The sequence below is a fragment of the Pinus tabuliformis genome, chromosome 8 (genome assembly GCF_031772625.1).
Source record: "Pinus tabuliformis cultivar Carrire ecotype Pingquan chromosome 8, CPIR1, whole genome shotgun sequence".
Classification (NCBI taxonomy): Eukaryota; Viridiplantae; Streptophyta; class Pinopsida; order Pinales; family Pinaceae; genus Pinus; species Pinus tabuliformis.
In genome coordinates, this window is record NC_142294.1 from 822,227,891 (window position 1) to 822,247,841 (window position 19,951).

Below are 19,951 nucleotides of genomic sequence, written 5' to 3' on the forward strand. Positions count from 1 at the left end.
TTGTGCTTAGTTGTCGGTCAGTCGATAATATCTGGTCCTAGTCGACCGATTAAACTAGAGCTATTGGAGCATGCTACATGAGTACGCACTTCCTTTTGCGTTATGAGAATTATGGCTTTTTCCATACTTCCAACAGGCCTGAGGCCGCCACCGCAGTTGTCACCAACCCTACCACCATCGCCGTCCCTGCCACCGCTCCTCCCACAACAGTCTCTCCCACCACCACTACTGATAAAGCAACTGTGGCCGCTTATCCCACGATGGCCAACCCTGCCACCGCTATTCCAACAGTTGCAGCTCCCACCACTGTTTCTCTTACATCCACCGCCACTACCCCTCCCATCGTCGCCGTCACTGCCAATTATGATATCCAGTATTTGGTATCTTCTTTCATATATAGGTTTCAATCATAAGTGATGTAGTGATTTTGTTCATTTTCCGAGAAAAGACAGTGTTAATTTACCAAGGCTTCATGTCAAATTTGTAGGAGGCAAAAGATCTGTGGTGCTTGGAATAACTCTGGGAGTACTGGCCGCTATGCGTGGATTAATCGCAGCCATATGCTTTTGGAAGTGTAATTATGTGCCAACTTTGGGGGCATCAGGCCAATTTATGTGCCTCATTCGAAGTTATGGCCAACCATGGCTATAACCACTCCTCCATTGTGGTTATAACCCTTGTTAATAGCTAGTGCTAATGCCCCTATCTGTAATTTTAGACAGAATAGCATGACACTACGCACAAACCCCACAGTAATGTACCTAGTGTCTTGGAAAAGAAGAAGTAGATAAGTTGGTGGTCACCAACAATGACAATGAAGGATCTCCGACCATGAGTGTCACGCCCCTACACTTGCGGTAGTCTTCCAACCGCTTGTAGCAAGGTGCGACACCACCGAATGTTTTCTTTTCACCAATACTAACATTCATGGACTATGCCTACTTTCACTTTAACATTACTTATTTGTGTTTCGCAACCAAGTAAACATACAATTATCCTTTATACCAATGAAGCCCATACTCATTCATTATCCATAGCAACTATAAAAGACGACAAAAATTGCAATAGTATAAAGGGAGGGGCAACTCCCTGTAATATGAGTTTGCCCGACAATATATTAAGAATATCAATTTACAATGTACAATTATGTCTTGGCCGAACCAAGTCTCATACTTAGCCAATTTTTACAATCACAGGCAACCCTGCCTTTTACAATCTTGTGCACCTCTTGCACAAAGGGCGGTGCTCACCCGAGCCACCTAGAATACCTTTGCCAAGTCCTACACCAAAACTGCACTTTCACTGAATCCCGGGCACACCTTTCCCACACCTTTACTGGCTTAAGACAACACCAAGACTGCGCCTTTAAGTATTGTGCATGAGCTATGCGCACCCTCCTCAAAACTGCGCACTTGTCTCCTCCTTAAGCTTATGCGAAGATGCTTGAGATGATTCGTTGTCCAAATGAGCTCCAACGCATGTGTATTTATATGCGTTTTAGTGTGGAACCATTTGTGGGTGGTGGCACTCCAGCCGACCCCCAAACCATGGCTAACACACCCCTCAACGCACCTTTCATATGTCGGCCTTGCCCATCGCAAGCCACTCCAAGTCATGGTATAAACCCACCATCGTTTCATCGCACTTCATTAAGTGTCATAAAACTTCATTAAGCCTTTCGTCGCACATAGCTCGTAGGAACGTCGCACCTCCGTGTCGCCGCGCCCGCCCATCGTGCAGCCCTCGCCCGCCCGTCGTGCAGCCCGCGCCCACCTCGTGCACCCGCGCCCGCCTATGCGCCCGCGCGCCTGCCCACGTACCCATCGTCCACCCGCGCGCCCGTCGTTCACGGTGACTCGCCCGGTGCCCGTCGCGTTCATGCCTAAGGACCTTACATTCTCCTACACCTGAAATCGTTGTCGTCCTCGACAACATACCATCCCGGTAGCCATCCACCAAGATCATCACTATCCATGACGTCAACTCCTCCACATAAGGAAAACATCCCTGCAACATATGTAGAACACCATTTCCATCATGTCTCACCTTAGTGACCAACTGCCACCAAGATAACCATACCAAGGTATACACCTCTACGGTATGTCCTCCATCAGGTATCATCTCGATCCATGATCATCGACCCTTCTGCCACAATCTCCACTGCAACATCTCGTGCCGACCTCATCATGTGTCACCATGTGACCCTCTGTCATGATACTCCAACAAAATGCTAACACATCTCTGCACACTTTGTGACCCCATGTCTGAACTAGTTGGGTAGCTAATCCAATTGTCACACTCAAACCATGAGAGTGAACATCCTCATGCCATCATCAATTGTTCCTCAAAACATCCTGCCACATCCTTGACTCATCAAGAATCTATCTCCATAATCCATGCTCAGGTCCATGGAAACTCCATCCATCTCATCTGCAACATGTCACGATGCTTGATGCCAAGCCATCCCTGCACCATCAGTCATACCAGCTCAAACATGTTTAAGGAGTCACTGCCATGAGCAGCTAACAATGAGCCCCATCTTCTCATCCATCTAAGAAGATGTAGAGGGAGTAGAGCCTGAAGGCTCTCCCTCACTAATCAACTCGATCCACCTATCAGGATCCTCAATCTCCATCCTTTGTAGATAAGAAACCCGGTCTTCCCTCTGGACATCCGGCCTCACATATACCTCCTCCTCATCATCATCATCCTCAACCAACTCTAGCCTCCTTGACAAATCCAAGATGCTATCTGAAAGTGACTTGATGACCAATGACTACTTGGTAAGCTTTGTCTCAATAGTAGACAACCGCTTACTCATGTCTCTCATTCTCTTCTCATCCTCCATTTGCATCACTCCCAATTTACAATCAGGTCTTGTTACACCAATGGTTGGAACACCAATGGGTACATCTTCCCTTCCATCATAAATGTAGAGCTTCTTCAAATGTGGAACAATCATAGCATCAAATTGTTTCATGAATTCCATCCTCAATACAGCTTCATAGTCATCAATCCACACTATAGTGAAGTCAACCTTCCCTGTCCATTCACCAAGTGTAGTGTCCACCCTCTCAGCTATACCAAGAATCTCAATAGGAGGAGAATTCACTGTCTTCATTTGTGCCTTTGCCGGTACAAATTTCAGCCCAATTCTTCTCGCAGTATCCTCACCCATGAATTTGTGAGAAGCCCCACTATCCACCATAGTGAGCACATCAGCACCTCCAACCTTCATTCGAACATACTCCAACTTGTTCCTCTCAGGATCCCTCCTAGAGGCCACCTCCGTAGTAGTAGAAGCACCAAGTATCTGCATCATCCCCACAGAAGTATCTTCATTCCTCGCATCAGACTGTGCAATAGCAGCCACCTTTGGTTTAGAAGGATAATTCTTCACCATGTGTGCTCCTGCACATATCCAACACTTCAAGGCTTTCTTTTTCTTCGAACCATCATCCGATTTCGAAGCATCATCCTTCTTCTTTTCTTTCGTTTTATCGGACTTCTTCTTCTCATCAGAAGTCTCATCATAATGCTCCACCGACCTATCAACAGTAGCAAAAGCTTCCTCAAGTGTCCTAATATTTTGCCTCTTCACTTCATTCCGTGCCCAAGGCTTCAACCCAATAATGAAGTTGAACACCTTGTCCCTCTCCGCCATGTCAAGAAGTTCCAGAACTGCACTTGCAAACTCTCGCTGGTATGCTTGTAGGCTCCCGGTCTGCTTTATGTACTTAATCTTCGTCCTTGCTTCCCATGTTTCATCCTAAGGACTGAAATGGGTCTGTAAAGCATTCTTCATGTCATCCCACGAAGTGATGTCAGCAGCACTGCCATTGGCAATCTGGTCCATCCTCCTTCGCCACCACATCTTAGCATCCTTGTTTAAGAACTGAGCAGCTACTTTGACCTTTGTCTCCTCATCAGATAGACCCAGCCGTTCCAAGTATTGCTCCATGTCCCATAGAAAGTTGCCAAGAGTCTTTGCATTCCTTGTGCCATCATAATATTCCGGTTCTTTGACATTCACATGAGGCACTCCTCCACCTGAGTTATGCCTCACGACCTTCTTCAACACCGTGATCTCATCCCTGGCTTCATCAAGAAATTTGTTGGCTTCGTCAAGAGATTTCTTCAAGTTCACGATCTCTGCAAGACCCTGATCCCTTGCTTCTTCAACCTCCTTGACCCTTATTTCAAGTTGTGTACACATAAGATCAGTGTACTCATGCTGTGTCCGGAGTTCATCAAAATCTTCCTTTATCTTCGAGTTGGCCTCTTGCTCCTTAGTGAGCAAGTCCATCTTCTTTTCCCATGAATTTTCCATAACCTCCATCCTCAACAGCATCTTCTCCATAAGTGCTATAGTAGCATCTTGTCCATGACTAGACCCAGCCTGAGATTCGGCTGCCATCTCCAATAGCTTCTTCTTCTTCTGCAATCTAGTTTCGACCACCCAACAGCTTCACCGAGTCACATGCAACCTGAACCAACCCTTGTTCCACTTGTGTGAAATAGCTTCCTTCACCTGCAAGTACCCTTTTCACTGTCACGAGCAACCCTGCTCAATAGCTCCAAACCGAAGCTTTGATAAGCTCTTCACCGAGCTCTGATACCACCTGTCACGCCCCTACACTTGTGGTAGTCTTCCAACCGCTTGTAGCAAGGTGCGGCACCACCGAATGTTTTCTTTTCACCAATACTAACATTCATGGACTACGCCTACTTTCACTTTAACATTACTTAGTTTGTGTTTCGCAACTAAGTAAACATACAATTATCCTTTATACCAATGAAGCCCATACTCATTCATTATCCATAGCAACTATAAAAGACGACAACAATTGCAATAGTATAAAGGGAGGGGCAACTCCCTGTAATATGAGTCTGCCCGACAATATATTAAGAATATCAATTTACAATGTACAAGTATGTCTTGGCCGAACCAAGTCTCATACTTAGCCAATTTTTACAATCACAGGCAACCCTGACTTTTACAATCTTGTGCACCTCTTGCACAAAGGGCAGTGCTCACCCGAGCCACCTAGAATACCTTTGCCAAGTCCTACACCAAAACTGCACTTTCACCGAATCTTGGGCACACCTTGCCCACACCTTTACCGGCTTAAGACAACACCAAGACTGTGCCTTTAAGTATTGCGCATGAGCTATGCGCACCCTCCTCAAAACTGTGCACTTCTCTCCTCCTTAAGCTTATGCGAAGATGCTTGAGATGTTTCGTTGTTCAAATGAGCTCCAACGCATGTGTATTTATATGCGTTTTAGTGTGGAACCATTTGTGGGTGGTGGCACTCCAGCCGACCCCCAAACCATGGCTAACACACCCCGCAACGCACCTTTCATAGGTCGGCCTTGCCCATCGCAAGCCACTCCAAGTCATGGTATAAACCCACCATCGTTTCATTGCACTTCATTAAGTGTTGTAAAACTTCATTTAGGTTTTCGTCGCACATAGCTCGCAGGAACGTCGCACCTCTGTGTTTCCGTGCCCGCCCGTCGTGCAGCCCTTACCCGCCCGTCGTGCAGCCCGCGCCCACCTTGTGCGCCCGCGTGCCCGGCCGCGCGCCCGTCGTGCATGGTGACTCGCCCGGCGCCCGTTGCGTTCACGCCTAAGGACCTTACAATGAGCGTCTTCAATGTGGTGGCCATGGGAAGATGGCCAGATCGACATAGATCACACATCAATTGGGAAGCACGTGGTAGCCGAGAAGATTGAAGTAGTCTTGGCCCGCCTCCAAGAAAATGGAGTTATCGTTTGGCACGAACACAATGATGTTGTCAAGAATGGAGGGAGAAAGACGCAAGCTAGTGTGAAGAGCATTGTACCCTCTGTATATTAGCTCTATCATCTCTTCTGTGAACAGATATGTCATTCTCCTCATCCCCAACTGTTGCTCTTGCTGCCACCGCGCTTTCAAAGAAACTGAAAGTTCTTCTTCCAACAACAATGTAAACTTTGAAACGGGAACTATAAACTCAAAACGGGAACTCTGGCCAAAAAACCCCGAAAAAACATCAAAAACAGTGCTAAAAATGAAAAGTGTGTATACTGGAACGATGATTTTATTTTTTAGGGGTCAATTTTGAACATGTTTTAAAAATGGCAGTGACTACGAAATTTTCATGCAAAATATAGCTTAAAAACAAAAGTGATGATACTGGAACAATGACTTTTTTTTTAGGGTCAATTATCAAAATTTTTAAAAAATGCTAGTAAAACCAAATTTTTATGTGCCAAACAAAGTTGTTTATGAGGAAAAAAACACATTAATGTTTTTGGTAGGATATCATTTTTCTTTCCTAAGTATAAATTCAACATGTTTTCAACCATAACATGCTAGATACAAAAGAAAAATGATTCTAGGAATTGCCTAGCCACCAGCCGGGTGGACGGGCGGGCCGCTGGGGTGGCGCCAACCCAGCCGAGCCACCCCAGCGGCCAGCCTGCCCACCCGGTTGGTGGCTGGGTAATTCCGAGAATCGACCAACCACTAGCTGGGCAGGCGGGCAGGTCGCAGGGGTGGCACGACTCGTGATTGGGTGATTCCCGAAATCCCCCAGCCACCAGCCGGGCAAGCTGGCCGGCAGCCGGTGTAGCGCTAGCCCTGGCCGCGCCACCCAGTCGGCCCGCCCGCCCAGTAGCTGGGTGATTCCCGGAATCACCCATCCACCAGCCGGGCGAGTGGTTGGTGGCCACGGAATTCCCAAAATCGCCAAGCCACCAGCCAGGTGGGCAGGCGGGCCGTCAGCGTGGCGCCAGCCCAAGCTGTGCCACCCCGGCGGCCTGCCCGCCCGCTCAGCTAGTGGTTGGGTGATTCCCGGAATCGCCCAGCCACTAGGCGGGCGGGCAAGCTGGCCACCAGGGTGGCGCCAGTGTAGGGCGGGCCACCCCAGTGGCCCGACCGCCTGCCCGGCTGGTGGCTGGGTGAATTGCGCCACCCCGCCTGCCCGGCTGGTTGGTGGTTGGGTGATTTCGAGAATCGCCCAGGCACCAGCTGCTCGCGCCACCCGACTCGTGGCTGGGTGATTCCGGGAATCACCCAGCCACCAGCAGCCCGCCCGGCTGGTGGCTGGACAATTCCCGGAATCGCCCAGCCACCAGCAGGGCAGGCGGGCGGGCCACCGGGGTGGCACCAGCCTAGGACGCGCCACCTTGGCGGCCCGCCCACCTGCCTGGTTGGTGGCTGGGAGATTCCCTGTGCCTGGCTGTGGGTGATTCCCAGAGTCAACCAGCCACCAGCCGGGCAGGCGGGTGGACCGCCGAGGTGGCGCAGCCTAAGGTGGCACCACCCTGGTGGCCCGCCCGCCCGCCCAGCTGGTGGCGTGGAGATTCTGGGCCACCCCACCCCAGCAGCCCGTCTGGCTGGTGGCTGGTGATTCCCGGAATCACCCAGCCACCAGCAAGGCGGGCGGCTGGTGACTGGTTGATTCCCGGAATCACTCAGAAACTATCCGGGCGGGTGACTGGTGGCTAGTTGATTCCTGGAATCACCCAGCCACCAGCCGGGCGGGCGGCTATGTGGCTGGTTGATTCCCGGAATCACCCAGCCACCAGCCGCCCGTAATCATCCAGCCACCAGCCGCCTGCGCGGCTGGTGGCTGGGTGATTCTGGGAATCAACCAGCGACCAGACGCCTGCCTGGTTGGTGGCTCCGCCCGGCTGGTGGCTGGGCGATTCCGAGAATCAACGAGCCACCAGGCGGGCAGCTAGTCGCTAGTTGATTCCCGGAATCAACCAGCCACAAGCCGGGCGGCCAACTGGTGGCTGGTTGATTCCCGGAATAACCCATCCACCAGGCGGGTGGCGCGACCGGTTGATGGCTGGTTGATTCCCGGAATCAACCATCCACCAGCCGCCCACCCGGCTGCTGGTTGATTCTCGGAATCAACCAGCCACAAGATGGCCGCCCGGCTGGTGGGTGGTTGATTCCCGGAATCATCCAGCCACCAACCACCAGCCGCCTGCACGGACGGTGGCTAGTTGACTTCCGGAATCATCCAGCCACCAGCCGGGCGGGGGAAATCAATCAGTCGCCCGGTTGGTGGCTGGTTGATTCCGGGAATTAACGAGTCACCAGCCGGCCGCCCGGCAGGTGGCTGGTTGATTCAGGGAATCAACCAGCCACCAGCCGCCCACCCGGGCGGTGGCTTGTAGATTTCGGGAATCACCCAGCCACCAGTCGGCCGGGCGGCTGGTGGCTGGGTGATTCCCGGAATCAACCAGCCACCGGCCGGGCGGGCGGCTGGTGGCTCGTTGATTCCTGGAATCAACCAGCCACCAGCAGGGTGGCCAGCAGGTGGCTTTTTGATTCCCAGAATCAACCAGCCACCAGCCACCCACCCGGCTGGTGGCTGGTTGATTCTCGGAATCAACCAGCCACCCATCCGGCTGGTGGCTAGTTGATTCCCGGAATCAACCAGCCACCCACCCAGTTGGTGGCTGGTTGATTCCCGGAATCAACCAGCCACCAACCGGCCACCCGGATGATGGCTGGTTCCCGGAATCAACCAGCCATCAACTGGCCACCCGGTTGGTGGCTGGTTGATTGCCGAAATCAACCAGCCACTAACCGATTGCCTGGTTGGTGGTTGGTTGATTCCGGGATTCAACCAGCCACCAGCTGGCTGCTCGGCTAGTGGCAAGTTGATTCTAGGAATCAACCAGCCTCCAGCTGGCCGCCCCGCTGGTAGCTGGTTGATTCCGGGAATCAACCAACCACCAGCCGCCCACCCCGTTGGTGGCTGGTTCATTCCGGGAATCAACCAGCCACCAGCCGCCCACCCGGTTGGTGGCTGGTTCATTCCGGGAATCAACCAACCACCATCTGGCCGCCCCGCTGGTGGCTGGTTGAATCCCAGAATCAACCTGCCACTAGCCAGGCGACCAGAATCAACCAGCCACCAGCGGGGCGGCCAGATGGTGGCTGGTTGATTCCCAGAATCAACCAGCCTCCAACCGGACGACTGGTTGGTGGCTGGTTGATTCTGGGAATCAACAAGCCATCAACCGGGTGGCCGGTTGGTGGCTGGTTGATTCCGAGAATCAACCAGCGACCTGTCGGGCAGAGCCACCAGCCGAGCGGGAGGTTGGTGGCTGGTTGATTCCGGGAATCAACTAGCCACCAGATGGCCACTCGGTTGGTGACTGGTTGATTCTCGGAATCATCGAGCCACCAGCCGCCCGCCCGACCGGCGATTGGTTGATTCCGGGAATCAACCAACCACCAGCCGCCTGGCCGGCCGGTGGCTCATTGATTCCCGGAATCATCCAGCCACCAGTCGGGCGGGGGAATCAATCAGCCGCCCGGTTGGTGGCTGGTTGATTCTGGTTGATTCCGGGAACCAACCAGCCACCATCCGGGCGGCTGATTGATTCCCCCTCTCGGCTGGTGGCTGGATGATTCCGGGAATCAATGAGCCACCGACCGGGCGGGCGACTGGTGGCTGGTTGATTCCGGGAATCAACCAGCCATCGGCCGGGCGGGCGGCGGGTGGCTCGATGATTCCAGGAATCAACCAGCCATCAGCCGGGCTTCCGGGAATCAACCAGCCATTATCCGGCCGCCCGTTTGATGGGTGGTTGATTCCCGGAATCAACCAGCCACTAGCCGCCCGCTCGGCTGGTGGCTCTGCCCGGCTGGTCGTCCGGTTGGAGGCTGGTTGATTTTGGGAATCAACCAACCACCAGTTGGTTGCCTGGTTAATGGCAGGTTGATTCTGGGAATCAACCAACCACCAGTTGGTTGCCCGGTTAATGGCAGGTTGATTATGGGAATCAACCAGCCACCAGCGGGGCGGCCAGCTGGTGGCTGGTTGATTCCCGGAATCAACCTGCCACTAGCAGGGCAGCCAGCTGGTGGCTGGTTGAATCCCGGAATCAACTAACCACCAACCGGGCGATCGGTTGGTGCCTGGTTGATTTCGGGAATCAACCAGCCATCAACTGGGTGGCTGGGTTGTGGCTGGTTGATTCACGGCCGGGCGGGTGGCTGGTTGATTTCCGGCCGGGTAGGTGGCTGGTGGCTGGTTGATTCCAGGAATCAACGAGCCACTAGCTGGCTGCCCGGCTGGTGGCTGGTTGATTCCCGGAATCAATGAGCCACCAACCACTCACCCAGCCGATGGCTGGTTGATTCCGGGAATCACACAGCGACCAGCCGGGCGGGCGGCTGGTGGCTAGTGGCTGCGTGATTCCAGGAATCAACGATCCACCAGCTGGCCGCCCGGCTGGTGGCTGGTTGATTCCGGGAATCAACGAGCCACCAACTACCGGCCGGGCGGGCGGCTGGTGGCTCGTTGATTCCCGGAATCAACCAGCCACCAACCGGGCGGCCAGTTGGTGGCTCGTTGATTCCCGGAGTCAACAAGCCACTAGCCACCAGCCGCCCGCCCGGCTGGTGGCTGGGTGATTCCCAGAATCAACCAACCACCAGCTGGGTGAGCGGCTGGTGTCTCGTTTATTCTCGGAATCAACTAGCCACCAGCTTGGCGGCCAGCTGGTAGCTCGTTGATTCTGGGAATCAACGAGCCAACAGCTAGCCGCCCGGCTGGTGGATGGTTGATTCCGGGAATCAACAAGCCACTAGCCACTGGCCGGGCGGGCGGCTGATGGCTCATTTACTCCCGGAATGAACCAGCCACCAGCTGGGCGGCCAGTTGGTGGCTCGTTGATTCCCGGAATCAACAAGCCATGAGCCACCATCCGCCCACCCCGCTGGTGGCTGGTTGATTCCGGGAATCAACCAGCCACCGGCCAGCAGGCGGCTGGTAGCTGGGTGATTCCCGGAATCAACCAGCCACCGGCCGGGTGGGCGGCTGGTGGACAAGCCGGCCAGCCAGCTGGTGGCTGGTTGATTCCTGCAATCAACCAACCACCAGCCACCCTCCCGGCTGGTGGCTTGTTGATTCCCAGAATCAACCAGGCACCAGCCGGGCGGCCAGCTGGTGGCTGGTTGATTCCGAGAATCAACCAGCCACCAACCGGACGGCTGATTGATTCCCCTACCCGGCTGGTGGCTGGATGATTCCGGGAATCAACCAGCCACCGTCCGGGAGGGCGGCTGGTGGCTGGTTGATTCTGGGAATCAACCACCAGTGGCTGGTTGATTCCCGGAATCATCCAGCCAGCTGTCGGGCGGCCATCTTTTGGCTGGTGGATTCCCAGAATCAACCAGCCACCAGCCGCCCGCCCGGCTGGTGGCTCTTCCCGGCTGGTGGCTGGTTGATTCCCGTAATCAACCAGCCACCAACCGGTCGCCCGGTTGGTGGCAGGTTGATTCCGGGAATCAACCAACCACCAGCTAGCCGCCCAGCTAGTGGCAGGTTGACTCCGAAAATCAACCAGCCACCAGCCGGGTGGAGCCAACAGATGGGCGGGCGGCTGGTGCCTGGTTGATTATCGGAATCAACTAGCCACCAGCCGCCCGCCCGGCTGGTGGCTGGTTGATTCCGGGAATCAACCAGCCACCAACCGTGCGGCCAGCCTGTGACTGGTTAATTCCCGGAATCAGCCAGCCACCCACCCGGCTAGTGGCTGGTTGATTCCCGGAATCAACCTGCCACTAGCTGGGCGGCCAGCTAGTGGCTGGTTGAATCCCGGAATCAACCAGCCACCAACCGGAAGACCGGTGTGTGGCTGGTTAATTCCGGGAATCAACCAGCCATCAACCGGGTGGCCGGTTGGTGGCTGGTTGATTTTGGGAATCAACCAGCCACCAACTGGTCGCCCGGCTGGTGCTTGGTTGATTCTGGGAATCAACCAGCCACCAGCCGGGCGGACCCACTAGCCGGGAGGGTGGCTGGTTGCTGGTTGATTCCGGGAATCAACCAGCCACACGGCTGACTAGCCGGCTGGTCCACCAACCGCCCGCCCGGCCGGTGGCTAGTTGATTCCGGGAATCACCCAGCCACCAGCTGCCCGCTGACCGGTGGCTAGTTGATTCCAGGAATCACCGAGCCACCAGCCGGGCGGACGGCTGGTGGCTGGTGGCTTGTTGATTCCGGGAATCAACGAGCCACCAACTGGCCGCCCAGCTGGTGGCTGGTTGATTCCGGGAATCAACGAGCCACCAGTCGCCCGCCCGGCCGGTGGCTGGTTGATTCCCGGAATTAACGAGCCACCAGCGGCTCGCCCAGCCGGTGGTTGGTTGATTCCGAGAATCACCTAGCCACCAGCCGGGCAGGCAGCTGGTGGCAAGCCACCAGCCGCCTACCTGGCCGGTGGCTAGTGGCTTGTTGATTCCCGTAATCAACCAGCCACCAGCCGGGCGGCAAGCTGGTGGCTCGTTGATTCCCGGAATCAACCTGCCACCAGCCGCCCGCCCGTCTGCTGGCTGGGTGATTCCCGGGAATCACCCAGCCACCGGCTGGACGATTCCTGGAATCAACCAGCCACCGGCTGGGCGAGCGGCTGGTGGCTCGTTGATTCCCGGAATCAACCAGCCACCAAGCACTCGCCAGGCTTGTGGCTGGTTTATTTCTGGAATCAACCAGCCACCAACTGGCCACCCGGTTGATGGTTGGTTGATTCCCGAAATCAACCAGCCACCGACCAACCGATCGCCCGGTTGGTGGTTAGTTGATTCCGGGATTCAACTAGCCACCAGCTGGCTTCCTAGCTAGTGGCAAGTTAATTCCGGGAATCAACCAGCCACCACCTAGCCGCCCCGCTGGTGGCTGGTTGATTCCGGGAATCAACCAGCCACCAGCCGCCCGCCCGGCTGGTGGCTGGTTGATTCCGGGAATCAACCAGCCACTTGCCGGGCAGACCCACCAGCTGAGCGGGCGGCTGGTGGCTGGTTGATTCCCGGAATCAACCAGTCACCAGACGGCCGCCCGGCCGGTGGCTGGTTGATTCCGGGAATCAACCAGCCACCAACCGCCCGCCCGACTAGTGGCTCATTGATTTCCGGAACCATCCAGCCACCAGCCGGGCAGGGGATTCAATCAGCCGCCCGGTTGGTGGCTGGTTGATTTCGGGAATCAACCAGCCACCAGCTAGCCGCCCGGCTGATGCCTAGATGATTCCGGGAATCAACCAGCCACCAGCTAGGAGGGTGGCTGGTGGCCTGGCTGGTGGCTGGTTGATTCTGGGAATCAACCAGCCACCAGCCGCCCGCCCAGCTGGTGGCTGGGTGATTCCCAGAATCAACCAGCCACCGGCCGGGGGGGCGGCTGGTGGCTCGTTAATTCCCGGAATCAACCAGCCACCAGGCGGGCGGCCAGCTGGTGGCTCGTTGATTGCCGCAATCCACCAGCCACCTGCCTGGTTGGTGGCTGGTTGATTCTGGGATTCAACTAGCCACTAGTTGGCCACCCAGCTAGTGGCAGGTTGATTCCGGGAATCAACCAGCTACCAGCCGGGCGGAGCCACTAGTTGGCCACCCGGTTGGTGGCTGGTTGATTCCGGGAATCAACTAGCCACCAGCCGCCTGCCCAGCTGGTGGCTGGGTGATTCCGGGAATCACCCAGCCGGAATCACCCAGCCACCAGCCGCCCGCCCGGCTGGTGGCTCCGCCTGGCTGGTGGCTGGTTGATTCCCCGAATCAACCAGCGACCAGCTGTCCACCGAGTTGTTGGCTGGTTGATTCCCGGAATCAACCAGCCACCAGTTGGGTGGAGCCACAAGCTGGGTGGACGGTCGGTGGCTGTTTGATTCCGGGAATCAACCAGTGACCAGTTGGCCGCCCGGCTATTGGCTAGTTGATTCCGGGAATCAACCAGCCGCCAGCCTCCCGCCCGGCTGGTGGCTGGGTTATTCCCGGAATCAACCACCCACCGACTGGGCCGACGGCTGGTGGCTGGTTGATTCCGAGAATCAACCAGCCACCACTCGACCGCCCGGCTAGTGGCTAGTTGATTCCCGGAATCAACCAGGCACCAGCCGGGCGGCTAGCTGGTGGCTGGTTGATCAGAATCAACCAGCCGCCCGGTTGGTGGCTGGGTCATTTCCCAGCCCGGCTGGTGGGTGGGTGATTCCGGGAATCACCCAGCCACCATCGTGATTCCGGGAATCACCCAGCCACCATCCAGACGGTTAGCTGGTACCACCAGTTGGGCGGCAGCCACCAGCTAGTCGCCCAACGGGTGGCTGGTTGATTCTTGCAATCACCCAGCTACCAGCCAGGCTGGCGGGTGGTGGCTGGTGCTGCCGGCTGGTGGCTAGTTGATTCTGGGATTCAACCAGCCAGCAGTTGAGTGGCCAGCTGGTGGTAGTGGCTGGTTGATTCCCGAATAAACCAGCCACCAGCTGTGCGCCCGGCTGGTGGCTGGTTGATTCCCGGAATCACGCAGCTACCAGCCGGGCGGGCGGCTGGTCGCTGGTTGATTTCCGGAATCAACCAACCACTAGCCGGCCGCCGGGCTGGTGGCTGGTTGATTCTCGGAATTACCCAGCCACCAGCCAGGCGGCTGGTGGCTAGTTGATTCCGGGAATCAACCAACGACTAGCTGGCCGCCTGGTTGGTGGCTGGTTGATTCCCGACTGGCTGGTGGCTTGTTGATTTCCGGAATCAACCAGTGGTCGGCTGGTGGCTGGTTGATTCCCAGAATCCCCCAGCCACCAGCCGCCCCCAGCCACCAGCCGCCTGCCCTGCTGGTGGCTGGGTGATTCTGGGAATGAACTAGCCACCAGCCGCCCGTTCAGCTGGTGGGAATCACCCAGCCACCAGCCGCCCGCCCGGCTGGTGGGAATCACCCAGCCACCAGCCGCCCGCCCGGCTGGTGGCTGGTTGATTCCTGGAATCAAAAGCAAAAGGAGAGATAGTTAACATTTATCAAAAACCACAATTATTGATTAACTATCTTATAGACATTTGTCAGATGAAGGAGATTGGGTTCTGGATTTATTTTCTGGCTCAGGTAAGTTTTATTATATGGAATTGAATTTCAATATGTTATTTTTTAATTAATATGTCATTGTACTAATTTAGTTCATTATTTATTTTGTGCTTGATAATTAGGTACAACGCTAGCATGTTGCCTTCAAAAAGGAAGAAATTGCATTGCAATTGAAAAAGATCCAGTACAGTGCAATTTCATTCAGCAAAGAATTAATGTTCTTCAATTTCTTCCAGATGCAATGCAAGAAATTGGGTTGAATAAAGGGGACTTTAGTGAATCACGTGTGGCAAAAAAGGCAAAGGAACGCCAACCACCATTACATGGAATTTTTGGAAAGACATACATTGGGAGATTCGCAGATATCAAAGACCCATTAAAAGAAGAAAGTGAGCAAAAGGAAACAGAAAATATTGTGGAAGAAGACAATGATGAAACTCTAGAGGACGAAGAGTTTGGATTACGTGACATTGTTGATTAAATTTAAGTTATGCTTGTAAATCAAGCTTTGCAATGTTTTGACTTTGACATTTTATGAGAATAATAAACACTCAATTAGGGTTGTTATACGTTCAATATTTGTAATATGTGATTTTCGCATTGATTTTTAAGTTAATCATTATTTTTTGAAAAAAAAAGTGATTATTATTATTTTTTGACATGAAATTCATAAAAAAAGCTATTATTTAACTGTTTTTGGTTAAAATTATCGTATAAAAATTGTGATTTTGACATGTCAATTCTAGAAAAAAATTATCAAAACATGTAATTTTTTAGTTATATTTATGTTAAAAATGGTTATTTTTATGTCCATTGTTAAAAAATATTATTTTTTAGAAACAATTATTTCATGTGGATTCAAAAATTAATTAAGGATGTATAAATATGTAGAATATCGAAAATTCTAAATATCGACCTCCTAATTTAAAAATGCAAAACAATAAAAACTTCACTAAAAAAAAGTTAAAATTAAAATAAAAAACAAGAAAATGTGAAGAAAACGGCCACTTCAAAAATGATCAGATTTACAAAATAATTATTTACATTTTATACATTAGAAAATTTAAAGCCAAAACACAGGTCTTTTAAAAAAAGGTGGTGATGCAGAATACTCGCTTTTTTAAATCAGCATGAAAATCACTACCATTCTAAAACGATTCTAAAATGTAATGTACATAAAAAAATTAAAGTGTCAAAAAGTATGCTCTAAAAAAAACATGTTCGTTCTGCATCACCCCTTTTCAAAATCAAGTCACTTTTTTGCTATCTCTACGAAACGGGTAACAGTATCAGTTCCCGTTTCAAAGTTTACATTGTTCTCCACCTTAAATAAAGTGTCGATGCCAAGAATGGCCAAGAACTGACTGTCATTGAACATGTCAGGGTGGTTGATTTCTACTCCCTCCACCTGAATTCCCAATGTTGTGGAATATTCACGCATTCTTGGAGCAACGGTTACGGCGAGGAAGTGGAAGCTTCAAATTGTATGTAGGTTCTTCCCTATGGGAAGCCTGGAAAAATTCGGAGATGAGAAGAGGCCCTTCACTGTGTGATACTGAAGAATCCATGGACTGGGGGAATATGTATTTCATGAAGGCTATGTCACTGGCTGCCAAGAGCATCAGTGCAAAAGAACGATCAACAATAATTCATTATGTTAATAATTCTCCAATCGTCAAGATAAAGAAGAAGATGAAACACACGATAATGCCCTATGTAACGCCCTCATTTTCTAAAACGGATAGTGGATGTAATGACAATTGTTTTCACAATGGACGGTGGAAAAAAAAGTGTAGACAAAAGTGGATGGTGAAGAGTTTTAAAAGGCAACATTTTCGGTGTAAATATAGGGTGTAATAGGGTTATAATGAATAAGGTAATGGATAGAGTATAAAATATAGGGTGTAATAGAATAAGATAGAGAATAGACCAAATAAGTTTCAAACTTAAAGCATAAGGTAAAAGAGATCAAATAAACACATAATCCATAGGGTAATGGATATGGAAAGAGTAATCAAATATAAGGTGTAATAGGATAAAGCATGAAGTAAAAGAGATCAAAGAAACTCATAATCCATAGGGTAATGGATATGGAAAAAGTAATAAAATATAAAGTGTAATAGGATAGGGTAACCCATAGTATAATGGATATGGAAAGAGTAAATATAAGGTGTAATAGGATAGAGTAATAGGGTAGATAACACACAATAGAGTAATTAGGATAATTGTAGAGTCATAAAACATAGGATAATAAAATAGAGTAATAAGGTAGAAAATAGGCTAAATAAGCCCTCAAATTTAGGATAAAACATAAAACATAATGTAATAAGATAGAGTAATAAGGTATAGAATAGGTTAAATAAGCCTCAAACTTAAAGAATACAATAAAATAGTTCAAATAAACCCATTACTCTATAATAAATTCATAACCCATAGGATAATGGATAGAGTAATAAAATATGATAGGGTAATAGGGTAGAGAATAAGAAATAGAGTAATTAGGGTAATTGATATAGTAATACAACATAGGTTAATATGATAGAGTAATAAGGTAGAGAATAAGCCAAATAAGCCTTCAAACTTATGATAAAGCATAAAACATAGGGTATTAAGATAAAGTATTAGAGCAAAGAACAAGCCAAATAAGCCAAAGGTCATGTTGCCCCTATTTTGTAGTTCTAGAACTCTTCTGCAAAACTATATCTTCTGTCAACTCTGCATGAGTATCTAGTGCCAGATCTTCCACAGAAGGTAGGACTTGTTCCTCTTCCTGATCTAGCATGGAAGGCTCATAGAGTTTTAAATTCTTCTAATGGCATAAATGCACATATATGGTGACAAACTCAGATGATAGGCATTATCACCCACCTTTTCCAGTATCTCAAAGGGACAATACCTCAGAGCCTTAATTTTCTTACCAAACCCTTGTAGCCTGTCTTTGTTCAAATGTAGTCATGCTATCTCTCCCACCTTGAATGATTTCTCTATTTTGTGTTGATCATGCTTGGCCTTATACATCTCATGCGACTTGTGAAGTGTGCCTGGTACCTGTAGATGGATTTGCCTAATCTTCTCTATAAATATTTCAGCCCTCAAAGCATCTCTTGTAAGATCTTCCTGCTCTCCTCCTTTCTACCCATATGCAATATCCAAAGGTGAAGGTTGAAAATATCCAAAACAAGTATCAAATGGGGAATTTCCTCTAGAAGTGTGGATTTCTCTATTGTAAGAATGTTGTATATATACCAGATTTTCATCTCAGGTCTTCAAATGCTTCTGGTTATATTCACTCAGAAGTTGTACCAAATTCCTGTTGAATACTTTGTTTTTCCATCTGTTTTTGGATGGAATGTTGTAGATATCTTCAACTCTGTGTCCATCTTCTCCCACAAATGTAGTCGAAAATACAATGAGAAATCTTGTATCCCTGTCTGAAATGATTCTCCTTGGTATCCCAAAGTGCACCCAAACCTGTCCAAAGAACAAGTTTTCTACTTCTTGTTTGTTGATGGTCTTTTTACAGGGCATCAAAACACACATCTTGTTAAGCCTATAAACTACCACAAATAGGTAGTCATGTCCCTTCCTGGTTGTTGGTAAACCTCCCACAAAATCCATGGAAATGATTTCCCAAGGACGAGTAGGTACAAGTTAGGAATGATATAGACTCTGTTTCCTGTTGCTATGCTTGCTGGTACAATAAAGCATGCATCCTCTTATGAACCTACCTACATGATCTTGCATCTTGGGCCAATACATATACCTCTGCAAGTTAGCCATGGTCTTCCCTACACTAAAGCTCCATAACCTTGGAGGTGTGAGCCTCTTTGATCCACTGCAATTATTCACCTTTAGGAACACATAACTTATCCAACATGTACAATAATCCATCCTGGAGATGATAGTCAACGATGTTGTCGCCATCGTGCACATGAATTTGACTCTACAACTATTAATACACCTCCTTGAAGTCCTCACCCTTTGAATATGTCTCTCTATATGCATCATGGGTGAATGGCTCCATGTGCATAAGAGTCCCCAAAGCTTTAATCTTCGATGTGGGTGGCCTTGAAAGCATGTCGGGAAACTTGGTGGTGTTTCCCTTCTTATACTTGATCACAAAATGAACTATTGTAAAAACCCTATCCACTTGTAATGCCTGGTCTGTTGTAGCTTACTTTGGGCCCACAAGTACTATAGAGACTAGTGATCTGTGTAGATTATTGCCTCCTTTCGTATAAGATAATGCTTCCACTTCTTCACAACTTTCACCATGGCATAAAGTTCCTTGCCATAAGTAGGGTAGTTAATAACTGCCCAAATAAAAAATTCAAAATGGTAGCATACAAGTCTTCCTCCCTACATCAAGACAACTCCCATACCATACCCACTCATATTTGTTTCCATTTCAAAGGGACACTGCAAGTTTGGTAATGCCAGAACTGGTGCTTGATTGATCTTCCTCTTTAGCTCTTCAAAATCCCTTTGCTAACCTTTTCCCCACTGGAAACTCTTGCTACTTGTTGTTATGGCATGGAGTAGTGCTACTACAACTGAAAACAAGGTTATGAATTTCCTCAGGTACTGTGCTTCCCCAAGGAAATTATTGACCTTAGAAACATTAATAGGCACCAACCATTTCATGATGGCATCCATATTACAAGGATATATCTTTAACTCTCTTCCACTGATCACATACCCGAGATACACCAAAGACTGGTTCACAAACTCACACTTCTTGAGATTTGCTAGCAGTTGGTGCTTCTTCAATGTTTCCAGCACCTATGACAAATGTGAAATATGCTCCTCCCAAGTAGCACTATATATTAGTATATCATCCAAATAGACAATGACAAATGAATCTATAAAAGGGCACATTACATCATTCATTAATCTCATAAATGTAGTTGGTGCATTACATAGGCCAAATGGCATGACTAACCACTCGTACAAACCTTGCCTTGTTTTAAAGGTGTTTCTAAGTATCTTCTTATTTAACTCAAACATGGTGATATCCAGACTTCAAGTCTAGATTGGTGAAGTATTTTGCTTGTTGCAATTGATCCAAAAAATCATCTATCTTGGGTAG

At 50.1% G+C, this 19,951-nt stretch overlaps 1 pseudogene; it reads right to left on the reverse strand.

Moving 5' to 3' along the window:
* Positions 1-761: 761 nt before the first annotated feature.
* LOC149238126 (uncharacterized) overlaps positions 762-19,951 on the reverse strand; it is a 95,106-nt pseudogene continuing 75,916 nt past the window's right edge.